Source organism: Anticarsia gemmatalis, chromosome 11, assembly GCF_050436995.1.
Source record: "Anticarsia gemmatalis isolate Benzon Research Colony breed Stoneville strain chromosome 11, ilAntGemm2 primary, whole genome shotgun sequence".
In the NCBI taxonomy this organism is placed as follows: Eukaryota; Metazoa; Arthropoda; class Insecta; order Lepidoptera; family Erebidae; genus Anticarsia; species Anticarsia gemmatalis.
In genome coordinates, this window is record NC_134755.1 from 58,951 (window position 1) to 69,006 (window position 10,056).

Sequence of the window (10,056 nt, forward strand, 5' to 3'; positions counted from 1 at the left end):
CCACAACGAAATTATAGGGGTGTCAAAAATAGCCCGAATTGCTTCGAGAAAAGGATGTTACGGCCGTGCCGCTTTTTTTTGCTCAACTTGCGGGGGCACTTCCGTGCCCCCAGATAAGGTTTCAGGAAGTTATTGTGTAATTTCAGGGAGTTATAATATCATTTCAGGGAGATGTTATAAGGTTTCAGGAAGTTATTGTGTAATTTCAGGGAGTTATAATATCATTTCAGGGAGATGTTATAAGGTTTCAGGAAGTTATTATGTAATTTCAGGGAGTTATAATATCATTTCATGAAGATGTTATAAGGTTTCAGGAAGTTATTGTGTAATTTCAGGGAGTTATAATATCATTTCAGGGAGATGTTATAAGGTTTCAGGAAGTTATTATGTAATTTCAGGGAGTTATAATATCATTTCAGGGAGATGTTATAAGTTTTCAGGAAGTTATTGTGTAATTTCAGGGAGTTATAATATCATTTCAGGGAGATGTTATAAGGTTTCAGGAAGTTATTATGTAATTTCAGGGAGTTATAATATCATTTCAGGGAGATGTTATAAGGTTTCAGGAAGTTATTATGTAATTTCAGGGAGTTATAATATCATTTCAGGGAGATGTTATAAGGTTTCAGGAAGTTATTTTGTTATTTCCGGGAGTTATAATATCATTTCAGGGAGATGTTATAAGTTTTCAGGAAGTTATTAAGTAATTTTAGGAAGTCATAATATAATTTCAGGGAGATGTTATCCTATAAAGTCCAAATTTATATTTTTATCAGAATTTTATGATTAGCAAAAACAAATAGCTGTGTCTCACCGAGAAATGAAACTGACTTGAGAACATTTCTGGGAGATAAAAAAAAAATGTGCCTCAAAACTAAAAGAAACGTTATACTGACTACAAACTGAGTTTATACATTGAGGAATGCCGCGAAATCAGACAAATGCATGGAAGGAAAGTCGCTGGGAATAGTGTCTCGTTTTGATAGCTAAGTTTTATTCAGGCATATCTTAGCTCGTTTATAAGTACAAGGATAGTTGACTGACTGAAATATAGTAATATAGTCCAGAAACAAAAACCCAGTCGATAGTTAATCTGGTTCAAAATGATCCAAATGACACAACGTTTAAGCGATCGAGAACCAATAGAAACACTTTAGTCGCTAGTTTATTAACTATGAGGGTACCTGCGGGCTTATCACGTATCTCAGTTGACAGTTAGTGTACGTCAAATTGATGGTACATTCAGTACATTGCTGCTTTGACGTAACGTGCTAAACCACAGTATTCTAAGGGAGAAAACAATGTACAGGGTAGTGACTTTCAAATATTTGACAACTGAGATATGTGATAGCCCCCCTGGTCACAGAATAATAAGTACTATAGTACAGAACACGCACTCCCCGTAACAATTTATAGAAATAACGACTCTTGCTGCTAAGCAATAAAGTCTAATTCAGCTCGTATAAGCGCTCCGTACCTAACGACATATTCACCTAAGTATTCCCGCTCTCTTTTAACGCCTTACTCTGTCACTGTCTGGCGTAGAGTAACGCGTTACCTATGACGCTAGGGTTGTCGGCTCGCCGCATCGTTGCTACCTGTTTTGGTTTGTTTACATTTTTACTATTTTATATTCTTCATATGTCCTAAACCTGTGAACCGATTTATATCATTCAAACGGATAAAATAGTTTTAGTCTTAGACCTTTCATTTGATACCAAATTCGTTGAAATATCTCCTAATAAACAAAAAGTCACATTTGCAAGTTGCTCTCGTAATTATAAAGTATCAAATTCCTTAATAATTCAGACATGAGTCCATATTATTGTTAGTATCAACAAAGTAACTAATTATAGTTAGTACTATTATTTTGTGGTCGGTACCTAGGTACTGTAAAGTTTTATAGTTTTTAAATGAATTTGAACTTAGCTTTCCTCATCTGTAGGTAATGAAAAAAATGACTAACCCTCGTCCTTCTTTTTCGACAAACATCCATCAAATAAGCAATGCTTTAAACCTGCCATTCTATTTTAAACGTTGTATGGGCACTTGTCTGCTTATACACTTTGTTGAGGTGAAATGATATGCTTGATAACTTGATAATAATTTATTGCAACACAAACTTAGGTGTTTACAATAATGCGGCGAAATATGAACTGAACAATGAATATTTTAATTATAGGTACATTTGGTGAAAATGCTTACGTATCAAAATATAAAATGAATGTGCGATGTAATCGTACATATTCCGGGCCGAGATAAGAATGGGTAAGAGGCCTGGTAACTTGATTTACAAAATAAATTTATGAAATTTGGATACAATGCAAAAATAAAATGAATTTAAATAATAGGAGAAGTGCTTCGGTCCACATGGAGGTTGCGAGGTTCACGAATGTCCACGATGTCCAGGTGTTCACTTGTTCCCGTTCTGTGTTGTACTGTAAGCTCTTGAGTGACGGATGGCGGCGGGGTTGGTGGAACTCGCCATTGACATTTTATACGACGAACAGCGATACTAAGGCCAGCGATGCACACTATCCCAAATAACGCGTAGATCATAGCGTAGTGATGAATATCGTGATAAGAGAGGTCATCAGGTAACATCACTTCCGCTTTCTTCATAGACTGAATATCATTGTCTATTTGCGCGATTCCTCTTTCAATATCTTCAGTTTTGTTTTCCAAAACTGGACTTGGTATACTGATGTTGATGATGTGGTTGATAGGAGCAATTTCTGGCGCATAGATGTTTGAATTTGTCCTTGTTTCGCTCAAGTACAGCTTGTGTGAATAAACAGTAAAATCATCCGTTTTTACAATGCATTCATGACCTATATTAATTAGGCCGGCATGTAATAGTTGAGGTACGGACATATGATCGTCGCATACGGCGCGGACTTGACACCGGTCACAACAGAAGTATAAGTAGTTATTTATTGTGTTTGTTGCTAACCAGCTGTTTTTACACGGTCTTGTAATTGTTTTACATTTTTCTTGTTCTGTTTCACAAAAGTTCTTGTCTTCTCTAAATTGGTATACTGGACTCAAAACGTGACAGTATAAAACTTGTGAGACTATCATACAAGATCTAACATCTTCTTCCGACATATGAATATAGGTATCTTTCTTCATATTCATAGAGATGTACTCCGATGCTGGGATAATGCTGATCATGTTATCTTGGTTTGCTGCCTTGGGAATCGGAATGATTTTCAATAACTCGTAGGTATCTCTACTGATCAAAGGTAACTTTATCTCAAAAATGATGACGTCATCTAACATCCTTGTTTTCACTTTGAGTAGCTCGTATATCTGTCTGAGTTCTGTATGTATGTTATCAATAGGTAGAGATACATCCTTAGGCAACTTGCTAGATATAGTGCTCAGTTCTTGAATAAGTTGTTCGGGCGTAATCAGGTGTAAATTGAAACGTCCATTGTAAATATCTGTGACAGTGTCCAATAGCGTATTCTGTATACTTTTTAGATTGTAGAGCATATTACTTGCTATAATAGCTCCTGTGTTGAAGTCATTAATGACGCTATTTGTTTGCATGGTATTTTTCAATACGGTAATCGCAGTCTCTAATTTGTTCATATGACGATTTATCATTTTAAGTTGTAGGTTCATATCCTGCTCTGTTCGCTTCAAAAGGTTGTTTTCGGCTTCAATGAGTGATGTCTGGTTTGCCCATAGTGACACTAGATGTTTTTCATTAGTTCGAATGAGAGAAATATCCTTGCGATATTGCTCAGCGAAGCTTTCGTCGAGTACTCCAAACAAGCTGTTTGCTGCGTATCCAATGCCGTTGATAAGGCCTCGGCGCCGACGCAGTCTAGCAGGTCGCGTGTTCGAATGCTGACTCCGCAGCGCTCGGTTGTAGTATGTAAGTTCTGAAAACGCGTGACGTAGCTGGAGTACTATTACCTCACAGTGAACTTGATCTTGAATAGTGTCACATGTTTGTTTAAGGAGTTGAATGTACTTATCATATGTTTTTGTTGATTGCCAGTACGTATTCATGTCGTAATATACGACAAGCTTCCAGTCTTCTCTCACAAGCATCATGTTTGCTATCTTGTCAAAATATAGGCTTTGATTTTCTCGAAATGGTGTTATATTCAGGTGGCATTCTGAGCTTGATATAAAAGTAAAAAAGAACATAAGGGCAGTAACCACGGACGCGAGGTTATACTTGCTACATTTCCTTGACCTCCTTGTTGAGGCTTCTCCATCTTGCTGGTGTTTGGTTTCTGCGCTCTCTGGCACGTTCGATGTTCGATCGCACTGTGAGTCCATGTCCTTGTAGTCTAAGAGGACAGAAACCTTTATTACGGGACGTTTTAAAATGCCATTTTTCGTCTTTAAGCTGACGACTCGCACGTAACCGTCGTTTCCGGGATGTAGTTCAACGACCCTTCCCATTGCCCACTTGCCGGGTGGTAGATTGTCGTCATGGATGAGTACTACATCGTCGAGCTTAATGTTGGTTTGAGGTTGTTTCCACTTGCTCCTCACGGTTAATTGTGATAAATACTCGGTACGCCACCTTTTCCACAAATCTTGCAATATTTTTTGAGTTAACTGCCAACGTGTACGTAGATCTCTCTCTGTCTCAACTAACGTCAACGTTGGTCCTCCGGTCAAAAAGTGAGATGGAGTCAAAAAATCTAGATCTTCCGGATCCTCCGTTATAGCACACAGCGGTCTCATGTTTAGACAACCTTCTATTTGTGCTAAAAGTGTGGTAAACTCTTCAAAAGTTAATTTTTGTTCACCGATCACTCTTTTGAGATGCCACTTGAAACTCTTCACGGCTGCCTCCCATAGGCCTCCTGCTGACGGCCAGGAAGGGGCGTTAAAATGCCATGTGATATTCATGTCTGCAATCTCGGCCATAAAGTTTTCATCAATAATTTCTTGCAATTCTTCATACTCTTTTTGTAGCACCTTGCTGGCTCCCAAAAAGTTTCGACCATTATCGCTATACAAATGCTGTGGTGTTCCTCTTCTAGCGGCCATCCTGCGTATGGCAGCGATGAAGGACGAGGTTGTTAAGTCCGAGACTAGTTCTAAATGTACGGCCTTGGTCACCATACAAACAAAAACTGAAACATAGCCCTTCGTAGTCTTGACACCACGACCCTTGTTGGTTTTTATAAGGACATGTCCAGTGAAGTCTACTCCCGTGTGCATAAAAGGACGAGATGGAGTAATCCTTGCTGCAGGTAAGTCGCCCATTAAGGGTTGCAGTTTTCTAGGATTTTGTTTTGTACAAATTACACACAAACGGATTTGTTTTTTCGTTGCATTGTTGCCACCGATAATCCAATATCTTTGTCGGATATGAGCCATTGTAACTCGAGCGCCGCCGTGAAACGTGAGTTTATGCGCGTGTTCTATTAATAATTCCGTAAAACGGTGTTGATGGGGTAAAATTATAGGGTGTTTCTGATCTGAACTGATGGTGGCATGATGTAGCCTACCACCGACGCGCAATATCCCCTCTTCATCTAAGAAAGGATTTAAATTCAAAATCTTGCTTTTTGAAGATACGTGGCCATTTTTCTGCAAGTCATGTATTTCTTGCTGAAATTCCGCATACTGAATATGCTTGATTATCACGGCGCTTGCTTGCCGTAACTCTGATAAGGTAATGTATTTTTCAATTAACCCTTTATGTTTTCGGTTAAAGAATCTACGCACCCATGCTAGTACGCGTATTACTAGGGTAAAGGAGCTTAGCCTGACAAGCAAATCGTCAACAATACTATGTCCTGTTGTGGTATTTGTTGTCGCAACATATGTTTGTTTGCTGAGGAGGGCTTCTTCATTTGTAAGATAAATCTGAGTGCTTTCTCCACTTTTTAACTCGCAGTCGTGTAGCCATGTAGGTCCCTTCCACCAAAGATCATGTTCTCTCAGGTTTAAACTTGTCAACCCTCTGCTAGCGCAATCTGCGGGGTTTTCAGCTGACTTCACGTATCGCCAACACTCAGGAGGTATCACCTTCGTTATTTGTCGCACCCTGTTTGCAACAAATACCTTCCAGCGATTTGGGTCTCCTTGTAGCCAACCCAAAACCGCCGTTGAATCGGTCCATCCGTAAACCTTGATGTCGAGACCGGGCAAACTGTCCTTCACCTTAGTCATCAATTTTGAGAGAAGATGAGCGCCGCTCAATTCTAATCTAGGCAGTGAAATATTTTTGTTACAGGGCACCAATCTTGATTTCCCAACTAATAAAGTTATTTTTGTTTGACCTCGATTAGTTGTTTTGCAATACACCACACATGCATATGCTTTTTGCGATGCGTCGCAAAATCCGTGTAATTCTATGCCATTGCTCGTGCCTTCTGTACCTAACCATCTAGGTATTTTAAATAAATTAATATTTTGTATGTCTTTCTGAATTTTTAACCACTCTTGGTTTATTGAATCGGGAAGTTTGTCATCCCATTGCAGGTTATCTTTCCAGACATCTTGGAACAACAATTTCAACTTGGTAGAAATTGGGGTGAGCCAACCAAGGGGGTCAAATAGTTTCGAAATTTCAGATAGTAGTTTTCGCTTCGTAATCATCGCGCTGCTATCTAGGATGTCTTCAAATTTCGAATGAAAACTGAAAACGTCTTGCTGAGGATTCCAGTGAAGGCCTAAAGTTTTCGTAGACTCAGCTTGTTTGAAGTCATAGCTATTTTCTTGTAAATTTTCTTGTAATTCTTGATAATTAGACCGCCATTTTCTTAAATTGAAGCCACCAGCCTTGAGTAAGTGTTTCAAATCTTGTTGTAATTTTTTCGCTGACGTCACCGAATGAGACCCATGAAGTAAGTCATCCATGTAAAAACATTCCTCTACTACTTGAGCTGCAGAAGCATAATTCTGTCTTTCATCATTGGCCAACTGCCTCAGGGTCATCATCGCCAAAAATGGGGCGGCCTTGGTGCCATATGTAATTGTTGTCAGCTGATACTCTTGTAACTCTTGATCTGGTGAGTCACGCCAAACGATCTTTTGCAGGCTCTGGTCATCTTCGTGCACCCAAATTTGCCGAAACATTTTTTCAATGTCAGCAATGAAAGCTACACGATGTTGTCTCCACCTAAGTATCAAGGTCAATAGATCCTTTTGTAAGTTTGGTCCTGTGTGCATACAATCATTCAAACTTATTCCATTTGAAGTTTTTGACGATGCATTAAATACAACTCGAAGTGACGTAGTAGTTGAGTCATCACGTATTACACAGTGGTGCGGTAAATAGCATTGCGGACTCTTGTTACTAAGTGCCGGTTTCATATGTCCCAGTGATAAATATTCATCAATAAATGTTTTATATTGTTTCGCAATACATCGGTTTTTAGAGAGTTTTCTTTCTATCTGATGGAATTGCGCTACAGCCTTGTATCTTGATTCTCCAATTGTATGGTGTGAATTGGATTTGAGTGGCAATCGAACTTGGTATCTGCCGTCTTCCAACCTTGTTGTGGTCGACTTGTACAATTGAATGCATTCGTCATCTTGATATGAATTTTGGCTGTTTTCAGAAATATCTTCTATTTCCCAAAACTTCTGTATGTCTTGAATATTGTTTAGTACGATATTGCATAATAAACTTTGGACTTTTCCGAATAAAATCCACCCGAGTCGCGTTTCCTGTGCGATCGGGATACTTGTGTTATCACGAATAATATTTTTCATGATAATATTCGCGTATACATCTGCGCCCAACAATATATCTACAGGCTTGCTAATGTAAAATTGTGGGTCGGCCAGCTGTATATTTTCTAAGTATGCCCATGATGGCTTTGAAAATGTAGTATTTGGAATGTTTCTTGTCAAACTGTTCATTATAAGGACGTTCGTTTGAAACGTGTAGTCATCATCCCAGGAAGTACAGGTGATATTCAACATTCCCTTGCAATTGGTGTCGTTCTTCCCGACGCCTGTTATAACGCCCTTACACTTTTGCCGAGATAAGCGTAATTGCTGCGCTGCATTTTCGGTAATTAGTGAAATCTGCGATCCTTGGTCGATCAGGGCCCGCATTTTTCTCTGTAATCCGTCGGCTCCCGTAACCTTGACGATCGCAGTGGCTAAAAGTACTGTTGATGCAATTTTCTGCTGCGCCACGTGGGTCGCATTACTTGATTCTTGCGTAAGTTCGGAAACGTTCGACGAGGTCGAATTGTCATTTGAGTACGCGTCGTGTAAAACTGTATTATGCTGTCTATTGCATTTCCGGCAGCGCTTATTCGACGAGCATTTTTTATCTTTATGACTGTATAAACAATTTACACAATAATTGAGTTCCGAAATTGTTTTTCTTTTTTGTACTGGATCCATTTCTTTAAACTGTTTACAGTAATATATGCCATGATGATCCTTGCATACTGGACACGAGATAGAAGCATTTTTCACTGACGTAGCCTTGTTGCTAGCGTAGTACTGCTTGCTCTGACTTGTTTTGGAATTCCCTGAACTTGAACTAAAGTTCGTGGATTTCGGCACTGCATCTTGCTTACGGCGAGCTGACTCCATTGAAGTAAACTTGTTTTCAAGAAACTCCAAAAAATCTTTTAGCGATGGTAGTTTTCTTGGTTCTTTGAGCGAAGCGCAGTACTCGTTCAGAACTTCGGACTCCAGTTTTTGGCTAAGTAGGTAAACTAGTATAGGATCCCAAGTGACAATATCAATGCCCAAGTTCTTGATTCCATTTAGGCACTCGGATGTCACGTCATGAACACGCTTGATATTGTTTGATGTTGCTTGTTGCATAACAGGAATATTCATCAAGGTATTCATGTAATTTGAGAAAATAAGTTTCTTGTTATTGTAACGGTGGTTCAAGATGTCCCAACACGTATCGTAGTTATCTGTACTAATTGGTAAATGTTGTATGAGACGCTCCGGTTCTCCCTTGATCTTGCTTTTTTGCATCTTCTGGGCGGCGGATAAACATGGGTTGCCATGTATGGCTTCTGTAAAAAGGTCCTTGAACGAGACCCAATGTTGATAATTCCCGTTAAATATAGGAATATCAAGTTGTGGTGTGGCCTTTTCTCTATGAGATACAGACCAAATCTTGCGGTTTATCTCCTTTTTAATATTGAGATATTTCTGTTCATGCTCTGTGTATGAGCTTTCGTAACTTTCATCTATTTCATCAAATTCACAGTCTATCTTCCAGTGGAGATGGTCGATTGCTTTCCAACGCGCTTCGATAGTTTTCAAAATGTCTTCGAATTCCCATCGTTCTTCTACATCGGATAAGTCTATGTTAGCGAGTGCACGAGTAAACGCCTTGAAGTTGCTAGCTTGTTTCCGCAACTTTTCATCCAACTTGCTGTCGGTTCCCCTGGAAGTGACTTTTAAAACCGGTAATGGACTCGCAGGGGTAGATCTACCCTCCGAGGTCGCAGCTCCTGTTTGCTGACGACCAAATAAAGACGGTTTTAATACACATGCTCTCTGAATCGATTCCCGAACTTCTAAATAAAACTTCTTGGTATCTTCGTAATGATTTCCGATGAAATAGTCATGTGATTGATCTTCAAACATACACAGCTTCTCATGATTTTTCTGAAATTCTTGCCAATAATTATCCAGAGTTTCCACTCTTTTCTTGATATAGTCAGCAGTCTTGCGTTCTTGGCTATCTTTCTTGAAATTAGTCCAAGTTTGTTGTATGCCATGGATGGCATTCTGCTGCTTTTGTAGTAATTCTTCCATCGTGATATTGGAAAAATATGCGAGAAATAAGTAAGAAGTAAGTTGGAGTTACTTACTGCTTTTTCTCAATGACTTGCCTTGTCCTTGTCGACTGTAGTTTCTTGAGTTCAAATTGCCGCTGTATTCTTGTTTCTTGATAATAGCGATCGATCTTCTTGTTTCTGCTAGCTAGCTATAACTTGATATACTTGTAATTGCTGAAGCCTTGTTGCTATGAAAACTGATAGTTGCCTTGATGCTGTAAATTGCCCTGGATAGGACTGCTTGCTCAAGTCGCTTGTAATGTGCGTGTACGTATCTCCGTACTCTCGCAAGGTATATGCG